The sequence below is a fragment of the Drosophila bipectinata genome, chromosome XL (genome assembly GCF_030179905.1).
Source record: "Drosophila bipectinata strain 14024-0381.07 chromosome XL, DbipHiC1v2, whole genome shotgun sequence".
NCBI classification, from domain to species: domain Eukaryota; kingdom Metazoa; phylum Arthropoda; class Insecta; order Diptera; family Drosophilidae; genus Drosophila; species Drosophila bipectinata.
Window position 1 is genome coordinate 5032922 of NC_091734.1, and position 12539 is coordinate 5045460.

At 35.5% G+C, this 12539-nt stretch overlaps 1 protein-coding gene across 1 annotated transcript in view; it reads right to left on the minus strand.

The window, feature by feature from the left end:
- LOC108130260 (uncharacterized) overlaps positions 1–4511 on the minus strand; it is a 63895-nt gene extending 59384 nt beyond the window's left edge. Inside the window, exon 1 of the mRNA XM_070277473.1 lies at positions 4476–4511. The gene's annotated coding sequence lies outside the window, so the exon portion shown is untranslated. The remainder of the gene's footprint in view (positions 1–4475) is intronic.
- Positions 4512–12539: the final 8028 nt, after the last annotated feature.

Genomic DNA, 12539 nt, shown 5'->3' on the forward strand with positions numbered 1-12539 from the left:
CTTCTTCCGAATATTATGTCGATCTCTTCTTTTAATTTTCCTTTTTTTTTTTATTCGAAAGGAAAGTGGCTGGGAAAAGCAAATATTTTCGCTACAAGTTTTAGCCAAGTTTAGTTCGAGTTGGTGGTAAACACACAAAATTAGGGGGGGGGAGGGTGTTTGGGAATTAAAATAATAAATAGAGTATGTGCTACATGTGAGGTTGGGGGTTTTGTTGGAAATTAAGGGGGGTTTCAGTTTTAAAACTCAGTTTTGGGGTGGTGGCTTTGTCATAGAGGGGATATTGGTTAGGGATATTGCCATATTAAGGATATAGTTATGGTTGATTTTATAAAAACCCTATATACACATATGATAGGATGGAATAATTGGAGTAATAAGAGGATATTATAAGAGGATAGAGGATATTGGAGTAATAATTTAGAGGATATTAGATCTATAACTATTGAGGCACTTTTAGACAGTTTTGAGAAGAGATTTATAAATAGAATTAAGAAAAGGCTTATCATGTCATATGATTTCCATACAAATTTATACCTCTGAATCTATAGATCTATGAACTATATATATCTATTCTAGGGATATCTAAACCTTTTCTTTAGAAACCTATACATAGTATACATCTATACCTATTATATAAAAATCTCTACCTGTTCTTTGGAAATTTATATCTCTGTTCTAAATAAACCATATAATATATCATAAATACAAATATCAGTATATTATATCGAGATATAAGGTGAGGATATTAAATCAGGATCAAGGTTCAGGAACCATGTATTTATACTATATATATTATATCATAGAAATGGGAAAGTGGGTTTAATATCATATGGTTTCTACAGTAACCCCTATACCTCTGGATCTATAGATCTATTATACATACACATTCTACAAAAATCTATACCTATTCTATGCAATCTATAGAAATCTATAACTATATCTATTCTATGAATATTTGCTATAGAAACCATATATTATAGTTCTCCTTCTAATCTAATATTTTATAGATATGTTAGATATATAAGTATTAGAGGATAACATGCTATTCTTTTTGGTTCTTAAGATAAGATATAAAGTCAGAATATAAGATAAAGATATTCGAGAACTATTAATGCTAGATATAATGATATTATTATGATATATGGTACTAAATGGTTATATATTATGAAGGTTCTGTAGAACCCTATACCTATTCTATAAAAACCTATGATATCTACAAGATATGTACATATATCTACAAAAAGATAAGATATGTTCGATATTTCAGGTTACTATAGCAGTTATAATGTGAATCAGGGTCAGGATATGGAAACCATTAATGTATAATATTATATATAGATATAGATATTTAATAGAAATAAGAAACTACTGATATATTATAGAATTTCTATAAAAGCCTAGGTATTTTTAGGGCCTACTCCACAGAGACCTTCACTATCTACAAGAACTCTACAAGATCTTTTCAAATAAAACCTCCTTTTAGACTCTAATTAATAGACTACAAGATCAGGATATTGAATCCCTAACTCCCTCAACCCTTTCCTAACCCCCCTAACTACCCATAACCCCCCAACCCTGCCCTTCTAGCCTCCATATGGCAGCCACAGTCGGAACCAACAAGACAATTCCTAATGACGCCACAAACAGACGGAAACAAGTACAGGACAACCTCCTCCTCCTCCTCCCTGCTGTCTGCAGGGTCTCCCTTTTATAACAGAGGTTAGAGGTTAAAGGTTTGGGAGTTTTTTTGATGAATAACCACGCCCCCTACCCTCCAGCCCTACCCCCTCTGTTTTGGTAAAATTGCAACATTTTCAAAAACAGAAACAAATGCAAATTGTTGTCATTCAGGGAGCACGACGACAAAGCCTTCAATCCCCGGCCAGGAAGGGGGCGTGTCTGAGCCACTGGATGTGCTTCTCCACCCCCCCTCGCCACCCCCTCTAACCTGCCACAACAAGGACGCATGATTTTTGCGGTGTTTTGTGTATATTAATGCGGCTGGCAAAGTAGCTTTTAATTAGCATGTTGTCTGCGGTCGCAATTACCCCCCCATGGTGCTCCACGTCCCTGATTATCCAGATCCATACCCCCCCTCTATACCCCCCTGGTTTTGTGGGGGGTTTTTCAATGGCTTTTCGGTTGAGTGCCGAGCGGCATCGGTTGTGGCATCCATCCAGGTGGCAGATGCCTGGTGGCTGATAGTTTTTGGGGTCTGAGAGTCAAGGGATTTTATCAGCGAGGTAGGTTGGTTGGTAGGATTTTGGCTTAGACATCCACCCCCAACCCTCTCTCCCCTTTGCTCCTCAAACTTTTCATGGGGATTAGACCAGAGACGAACAAATAGGCTTCTCTCTACCTCATCGGAGATTATTTTCACACAAAAGAGCCCCCAAAATGTTCTAAAATCCAATAATGATTCGATGAGGCTTCAATTTTAAGTCAGCCACTAAGCCAGTGAGCTATTGAGCCACTCAGTCACTAATTATGTTATTTCTAGCATATGTTTTGAATTAAAATTCAATTAAAATTGCATCAGATTTCAATTAAAAGGCCGCTCTGATTAGGCTCATAGTTTCCTCATCTTTTTATCTTCATTTTTGTTCATTTTGTTTCCATTTCTAATTTACATAATTAACTACAAATGTTGAGCGCAGTGTTTACATTTTCTTTCAAGGTTAGGCACTGCTTTCGTCACCTTGCCAGTTAACCAGAGCCTAGTTTCGTTACGAAAATGGTACAAATATTTGCCTATGTTTTTAATCTTGTCTTCTAACCTTTTTCGAATTAATTTTATTAGCCTTAAGGTTTATTTTCTCACTCTTGGAGCTACTTTCGTCACTTTACCCCAAAACTGTTCTAGAATTCGTGACGAAATAGGTTGAAACACTTGTCTTTGTGGATTTCTGGTTATTATTTTTGAAACTAAGCTTATATCTTGGTTTATAAAAAAGAAAATGTGAAGGAATTAAACCCTAAACTAATAAATTCGTCACTTTACTAGAAAGTTTACGTAATTTTAGTGACGAAAATGGTTTAAACTCTTGTTTATGTAGATTTCTCTTGATTTTGTTGAAAATTTTGTAAAGAGCTGACTAATATCAGATTTAGAATTTGTATAACTACCTAAAACTTTAAAATAATAAGGCTCTCAAGCGCCAAATTCGTCACCTTACTGAAAACAGGTCTGAATTTCGTGAGGAAAATTATTTGAGAAATTATTTAAAAGAATTTCCTTTGACTTTGTTAGAAAATGTGTCTAAATTACGTGTCTAAATTAATTTTATTAAGAAGTTACATATTCAACAACAAAGTTTAAGTAATTATTATCTGAAGTGATAATTTCGTCACCTTCTTAAAAAAGAAAACCTAAGTTTCATGAGAAAAACTTTTTTTTATGTGGCTTTCTATTGAATATTCTGAAAAATGTGTCTAATTTTGGCATATACCTTATTTTGATTTATCACTTATTTAATTGCATTACTTTGAGAGAAGTTATCGTCACCTAAGTGATTATCTGTCGTAGAATTTGTGACGAAAATGGTTAAAACAATTTTTATAAGACTTTCTTTTGATTATTTTTGGATAAAATGTTATTTAAAATTAACATAATTACTTTCCAAGCTAAACTATAACTTTTTCGAGAGCTATTTTCGTCACCTAACTTGTAGATTTTGCAAATTAAGTAAGTAACTAGGCACAACTTTTGTGACGAAAGCCACTAAAATCTAAAAAACTAGAAAAATCAAACCATAAAAAAGCAAGTAACTAGACCAAACCCCACTGAAACTATCCCTCTATTCTATCTCTAGTTTTTCCCCTTTAATTTTCCTCTTAATCTCTTAAGTTTTTCATTAAATTGTAAAATTATAGCACCAAGGATTTTTATGGTCATTGGTCTTGAACGAAAGACTTGACTTGAGGTTCTCCCCTTTTACATTTTTTATGTCTCTTACTCTTTCTTTATAGTTTTTTCTCATATTTTTTTATATATTTTTGTTGTGGTAGAGTTTGAGGTTCCACGCTAATTAGACGGTACGCAGGCGCATGACACAAAATGCGGTTGCTCTGATGATGATGATGATGATTGGAAATGGAAATGAGTGGAGCAGAAGAGGGAGAGTTGGGGGCTCTGGAAAAACAAGGGCAGGCGGGAGGGAAAACTAGGGAGGTGTTGCCTTGCTTTTTTGCTTTTTGTTGCTTTTTTTCTGTTGAGTTGAGGCCCAGGCCTAAGTAACACGATTTTTCTTTATTATTATTTCTTGGCACGCGATCTGGCAACTGGTTGTTGTTGTTGTTTATGTTTTGGACTTTGAAACTATACTGGGGAGTACTGGGTAGCTAGTCAAGCAAGCTGTCGCCATCGTGTTGTTTGGATTTACATGCGACTTGAGACTTGGGAGAAGGCTTTTCATTCAACATTCAACATTCAACACCTTCCCCAGTTAGAAATTATAGTTAATGGAGCTTACTTGCAATTAGAGATGATGCGTTTCCTTTCCAGCAATCTGAAAAAAAAAAACAAATAAAACATTTATAACCATTTGAGATCCAATTATCGTTCATTAATAAATCCATTCAAAAAGCCATTTTAATCTACCACGGACACAAAATATATTATGAACCAGTTTCGATGATGTGGAAATAGTGACTACTTATCAAGAAGCCACTGCCACAGATACGGATTAGATAAGAGGTCTGGTTAAACAAATTTTCTTATCAGATTTGAAATTTTTCCACCGTAAGGTTTTTTACCCAACCCTCTAATAACAAACTCTAACAACTATCTAATATCTGAATTAATGAGAAAAAAATGGCTAATAAACCTAACCAGTCTAGATAAGCTGACTAGTGCCTGACTAAGCCTTAATCTAATCATATTCTATAGTTGGTATCTAATCTAAGAGTGTCTGCTGGTCAGTAAAGAAATCTTCAAAAAATATATAATATATATAGTAAAGGAAGTAGGGCGGGGCAGGGGGGGCCAGACTTCAGACATTACATTTTCTGCTCCAAATACGCTTTTCACAATTTTTCACACACACAGGGGAGAGACTTTTCATTTTACTTTTGCCATACGCGTCGTATGCGCAATGTTTGGTCAAAATACACACACACACATACACTATATGCATATGTATATGTTGGCCCAGTCACTCAAGTGAGCCACGGGCGCTTTTCTTGTTTATTTTTTAAAAGTGAAAATTGCATTTTTTTTTTTTTGTTGTTTCCTTTTAGTGATTTTCCGACTGATTTTCTAATGAAACTCCAAAAATTAATTCAAATTTGCACGAAGCTCCAATGCCGCTTCAAGATTTGCTTTCACAGCTGCCTTCCCATCTAGACTTTAGATATTTTTTTAATTTTTGTGCCCCAGAGGCCTCTTATCATTTTATTTCGAATCACAACTAAAAGCCAAATGGTGTAGGCATCTTGTTTTTCTCAAGAATTTTAAGAGAAACTCTAATGCTTATAATTCTTAATCAGATTTTGGGTTTTTTTTATATTTCTATTTAAGGAATTCGTCACTTAAATAGAAGAAGAATTTTTTAAGAAGAATTTAAGGAGATTAAGTTAAGAAACTCTATAATTTATTGTTTCTAACCAGAATAAAGAATTTTTCTTATCACCTTTATAGCTAATTAGGTTTATTAAGTTTACTTCAAGCTCTAGTTTAGTGACGAAAGCTCTTTTTTTTTAAGAATTCAAGGAAATGAAAAAAAAAGAAACTTTATACTTCATTGTTTCTAGTAGGAAATTGGTATTTCTCAAATAAGTTTCTAAAGACTCTATTTTTTAAATCATATTAGTTTAGTATAAGTCTAGTTTCGTCACCTTATAGATAACTCCGACAAAGTTTTGTGACGAAAGCTCATTTTATAAAAAAGAATGCAAAAAAGAGACGAAGAGACGAAACTCTTTCTTCGAATAGTGCCTAGATACTAGTCAGAAGAGCCTATTTTTAACACAAGTTTGTAAAGAATTTAATTCTAGTCTAATTTCGTCACTTAATTGCTAACTTTGACAAAGTTTGGTGACGAAAACAGTCTGTTTTTTAGAAGACTTTAAAAAGACTAAGAGATTAAAGCCAAAACTTCATAGTTTCTAGCCAGAAGTGACTATTTTTAACATTAGTTTCTAAGGAGTTTAATTTGTTTATAACATTTCACATTTTACAAGTCTAGTTTCGTCACTTTATTAGAAATTTAGACAACGTTTTGTGACGAAAAAAAGGTTTTTTTTATTTAACAAGAATTTAAAAACAGCAGAAGCACAAAAACTCTTTAGTTTATGTTTTCTAGTCATAATAAAGCATTTTTCTCATTACCTTTTAAACTTTTAGAGTTTATAAAGCACATTTTGGTTTTAAGTTGTGTGACGAAAGTTATAACTTTCAGAAAAATTCAAAGAAGACTAAGGAAAGACCCTCTACACCTTATAATTCCTAGACCAAATCTACTATATTTTATAAGAGTTTCTAAAACATCTTAGTCCTATGCTTATAAGACTCATTTTTAAGTTTCTAGGTCTAATTTCGTCACTTAACTGAATAAAAAACCATCACTATAACCCACTCTTTCCCTACAGAACTCTATACTTTTCCCATTAGCTTCTAAACCATTTGAGTTTCAGTCACCAATCCAAGCCATTTCGAGCAATTGAACTCATTATCGCCCCCCCTTGTTGTTATACAACCGTTTGATGGCAATATCGTAACCCCCCCCTCGAAAACACCCCTCTCATTTAAAAATTACTTGAAAAATGAAAGTTTTTTCTGTTTTTATTTTTGTTTTGCGTTAATTTCAAATGTTTATTAACGCGATTATCGAGCATTAAATGTTCGCATTTGAAAATTAGCCGCACTGGCGGTTTGTTGGTTTTTGTGGTTGGCATTTGGAAATGTATTTTTAGGGGGGGAAACTGTTGAAAACGACGCGATGACATCTAATCAATTTGCTATGCTATGCCCCCCTTTGAGTTCACACATGGTTTCCCGCTGCTGCTGCTGCAATGCCAATGCCACTCGATGGCTGCAGTTTTAATTAAGTGTTTTAATTAATGATGAGCCTCCATTATTGCTTTCGAAATGATATCCAGTTTTGAAACAAATTCGTACTCTATAAGCCCCATCATACACCCCTCGCTAGGGAAGGTCAGGAAACCCAATCTCTGGCTGTTTATCTTTAGTCCTTCCGTTATGAGGGCCATTTTGAGGAAGTAGGGTTTGGGTTTTGGGCCACTTTTTTCAATAATTCGTTCGGCCTTGACTTTGTAGCCCAAAACATGGGCCCAGCAATGTTCTTAAATTGCCAAACATTTATTTATTATGGCCATCGTAATCGTTTATGGCCAAAAGCCAGAAAGAAAAACCAAAGAAATTATTCAATAGTGCAAATTTTTGTTTTGGGAGCTATGAGCCATGAGACCATGGGGGCGTTTTACCATGGAATTGTTATAAATTGTCTCGAAAAAAAAAAGGTTCGATAGCCCCCAAATATAAGCCCCAAATCCTGCCCACCACCACCCACTTCCGTTAGATATTTGCTGTCGCATTTCCTTTTTGTAAGATATTGTATCTTGTAAGCGATTTGCTTTTTTTTTTTTTTTTGGGGGAGAGGGGGCGTGGTAATGGCCTTTTTTTTTATGATTTCCAGTTCTCTCTCTCTTTCCAGAATTATTCCAGTGGGGGGGACCGTCAATCAGCTTCAGGTTTAAGAGAAGAAAAAAAGAACCAGTTCGTGCAACGGAAACCCAACCTGATGGATGCCAATACATGACTCGATCTTGGAAACTGGTTTGGCTGCTCCCCCAGGTCCACCAGGGTTCCCCCCAAGGCGTGGTCACCCAAGGCGTTTGTCCAAAACGAAACCAAACCATTTCCAAGGCAATTTATCACAAATCCCTCTTGGAAAATCACACAAATCTGTCAAGAGTCTTAGGGGGGGTAGCTACTCTACCTCTATAGGTCCCAGCTGACACCCCACAATCGTTGACACCAACTGTCCAAATGCAAATTATTCATAAACAGAGAGAGCTGGTCACACCATCACCCCAAAAAAAAAAAAAAGAAATCAAAATTAATGTTAAAAACATGTCTAGGATGGACACCAACCTCATCTGTACCATATCCCCATATTTGTTGACCAAAAACCGCAGCCGACTGCGTCCAATCCCAAAGCCCAATCGGTATCCGAATCCCTCCACTTGACGCCTGCGGTTCGATGGGGATTTCCGCCCCCCCCCCCAAACATGCCCCCCCTGCCCTGATAAGCCGCTTAACTGTTTGTGCTGCACAAATATGTTGAGGCGTTTGTCCAAAACGGAGGCATGGTCGGAGGGTACGGTACCATGCTCCATGCTGCACGAGGGTTAATGCGCCCAAGGGGGGGTTAAAAATAACAGGTGATAAGTGGGTAAGTGGGTGAGGGGGTGAGGGAGGGCCAAGGTAAATATGGCAATTCAAGGGGTTAACAGTAAGTACACATATTTATGCTCTTAATGAGGTTGGGGTTGAAAAAACATTAAAAATGTTTGCAATTGGGCTTATAAGCTCAAAGATACTTCCTTTTTTGAGGTTAGGATGGAAAAGTAGGCATGTTTTGACATGAAATGGGCTGGGGAAAGTCAGATAATAGCTCTTTTCTTATTAGAAACTTTAGAATTTAATGGAAACTAAACAAAATTATATACTATTAGTCTATAAACCTTTGAAAATGTTTATAAACTCAAAAATGTTGAATATTTTGAGGTTAGGATAGAAAAGCAGACAAGTTTCGACATGTTTCACATGAAATAAGAGTAAGAAAGATAAAAAAAAAGGATGTTTCTCCTTTTAAAGCTTTAAAATTCTATGGAAAATAATCAAAATAATAAACTACTAGCCCCCAAAACCATTCAATATGCTTATAACCTTAAATATTCTTAATTTTTTGAGGTTAATACAGAAAAATAGACATGTTTGTGCAAGTTTAAGATTAAAATAATAGTCAGAAACTAAAAAATTATATTCTTTCCTATTCAAAGCTTTACAATTCTATAAAAACTAATCAAAATTACATACTACTAGTCTAAAAACCATTTAAAATATTTATAACCTCAAATATATGACAGTTTTTTGAGGTTAAGGCAGAAAATTCGACAAGTTTGCACATGTTTAGGCAGTTTTTAGCATGGAATAAGATCAAGAAAGTAAAAATAATAACCATTTTCCTATTGAAACCTATTTTTCTATTAAAATTATGAAAAAACCTCACCAAAATTAGACTCGACTACCCATTTTATATGCAAATAAAGCACAACGTCCATTGCCAGACCATAAAAATGCATTTTCTTTCATTAAAAAAATCCAATTAAAATATCAAAACATTTCCAATTGATTTCCCCCCGTTGATAACCAAATTATCCAATACAATGCCGAAGATTACACCAACGACGACTTTTATTCATTTTTTTTTTCCACAATTTTCTGGCTAACCTCCAAGTGGATAGTGCAACCTCCAACGACAATTGCATTTGCGGGAAACCTTTGCCGCGACCCATCCTATCCTTTACCGCCCATCCCCCCCCCCGGAAAAATCAAAAGGTGGTCGAGCTTGGCACTTTTGACATTTTCGAAGAGCAGCCTTTAAACAAAAAAAATCCAAAAATAACTTGGAGCGGCCTCAAAAAACGTGCAACCAAATGGGGCAAGCAAGAGGAAGGAGGGGAAGGTCTGGTTTGGCAATAAATCTGCCGTCTTTTTCTTGCAGCAGGTGAAGGAGCCAAAGGATAAACGCAGGGGCGTATGGTTCAAGAAACCAGAAGACGTAAAGCCATCGTTTTTGTCTGAAAATTAAATGCTTTTTATGCTTTTTTTCGGGGGGAGTTTTTGAATCTTCCCCTTTCTGCACGCCCCTGGTATTTGCATTGAAAAGTAAAAGTCTCCCAAAAAAACAGACTCAGAGACTGCGAAATCTATAGAGCTGTATAGAGCTTTGCGGCGGCCCAGCCATATCGCCAAGATGATGATGGATATAGTGCGCGGCGGGCCACTCGAGATGGAAAGAAGATGGAAACGGGACTGTAAAATGAAAATGAAAATGAAAATGGAGTTGCCTTGTGCAACTTTCCACCAACAACAACAACAACAGCAAGTCTAGTCTCCCCTCGAGCCATACCACTGTATATATTTATACCCTTGCAGAGGGTATTATAATTTTGTCCAAAAGTGTGCAACGCAGTGAAGGAGACATCTCCGACCCTATAAAGTATATATATTCTTGATCAGGATCACCTCCTGAGTTGATATGAGCATGTCCGTCTGTCCGTCTGTCCGTCTGTCCGTCTGTCTGTTTCTACGCAAACTAGTCTCTCAGTTTTAAAGCTATCGTCTTGAAACTTTGCACACACCCTTCTTTCCTTTGCACGCAGTATATAAGTCGGAACGGCCCGGATCGGCCGACTATATCCTATAGCTGCCATATAACTGATTGATCGGAAATGGTATAACTTTGGTATTTTTAGAGTTAGAGAGTTCAAATTTCACATGAGAGCTATTTTTGGCAAAATATTACGACATGCCAAATTTCATAAGGATCGGCCGACTATATCCTATAGCTGTCATATAACTGAACGATCGGAAATGACCCAACTTTCGTGTTTTTGAAGATAGAAAGCTGGAATTTAGTACAGACTCTATTTTTGGTCAGTTGATCCAACCTACCAAATTTCATTAGGATCGGCCGACTATATCCTATAGCTGCCATATAACTGAACGATCGGAAATGACCCAACTTTCGTGTTTTTGAAGATAGAAAGCTGGAATTTAGTACAGACTCTATTTTTGGTCAGTTGATCCAACCTACCAAATTTCATTAGGATCGGCCGACTATATCCTATAGCTGCCATATAACTGAACGATCGGAAATGGTATTTGGTAGAAATATCAACTTTCGTATTTTTGAAGATAGAAGTTTGGGACTTTTTTTAGATTTTGTATTGTAATAAATTGGAGTATATATTCCTATTCCCATAAGGATCGGCCAACTATATCCGATGTTTGCGGTATATATCCGGTTTTAACTGCAAGGGTATATAAACTTCGGCTCCGCCCGAAGTTAGCTTTCCTTTCTTGTTTTTTTTTAAGACAATGCGCGATATGGCAGGCAGATAAACGAAACAAAAAATACTTGTAAAAAAAAAAAAATAATAAAGAGGCGAAAAGAAGCGAAATGAAACGAAGACATTGCTTTCGTGATGAAAAAAAGTGAAGCCCAAAGATGGCCAAGATGGGTTGCCACATCTATGGGGAGGGGATATAAAAAAATCTAAAATATAGTAATTTTTGATGAATTTTTGAGGTTAGGATGGTAAAAATAATCATGTTTAAGCATGTCTGGAGAGGTTGATTTCTAAGAAAACCTAATAGATACAAATACATAACCATTCCCAGACTTATTTCTAATAAGATACTTCCTTTCAGTATCTATAGCATGTATAATACCAATACTTTTCAAGATAAAGTCAAAAATACGCATTTTTAATAGATTTTTGAGGTTAGAATAGGTAAACGTACATGTTTCAGCATGTCTAAATAAGTTAATTTTTAAATAAATACAAATTTAAGACCTTTTGAAGACTAGATCTTCTAAAACCACTTCCCTTCATAACCTATAGCATCAGATTATATATTTTATATTGATTTTTTAAGATAAAAATAAAAAATAACCATATTTTTTGTAATTTTGAGGTTAGCATGTCTAAACATGTTTATTTTTAAAAAAGTCTAAATATTAAACCATTATCTCACTACTTTTTAATAAAATACTTTCTCTCATAGCATATATAGCCTCTTATAATACGACATTCATTACCTTTACCTTTATAGAGCAATTTTAAGGTTAGGACAATAAAAACGTGCATGTTTAAACATGTTTATATTACTTTCATTCATACAAAACCTAATAAATACAAATATTAAACCATTTCCTGACTATTTTTTGATAAAACACTTCCTTTCATAACCCCTATAGCATCATATAATACCTTTTGTTTAAACTTTTTCAAGATTTGCATATCTTTCAAGTTTTTAAGTTAGTTTTGTAGCAAAATTGAAGAGTTTATGGATCGCTGACCATTGCCCCTTGAGGCATGGACACATATCATGCATATGCGGCAATTAAGTCGAGTCATTTTCATTTTCCAGAGCCCATACAGCCCAGAGCCCAGCCACACAACATACTTAACTATGAACTCCACTTTGTTTAGTTTTCGGATCATGTTCGGCCAGATTTGCACACATATCGGTTGGCTGGCTCGGGTCAGGGCTGTCTAATTGAGCAATTGTCTCTGCAACGGATCGAATCGAAGGCAAATTAGCAAGCTGGCTCGCCAGTGATGGATGGATCGATGGCTTGAGAGGATCACTGGCCGGTAATGACTTTGCACTGCACTTGAGCCGAATCTTGTAGAAAGTCACTCAAGTGCAAGGTAGTTTTGGATCATGTTTAAGTTTATAATTTAATAAATAATCCAGCTTCCTTGCAAGACCCTAGTCA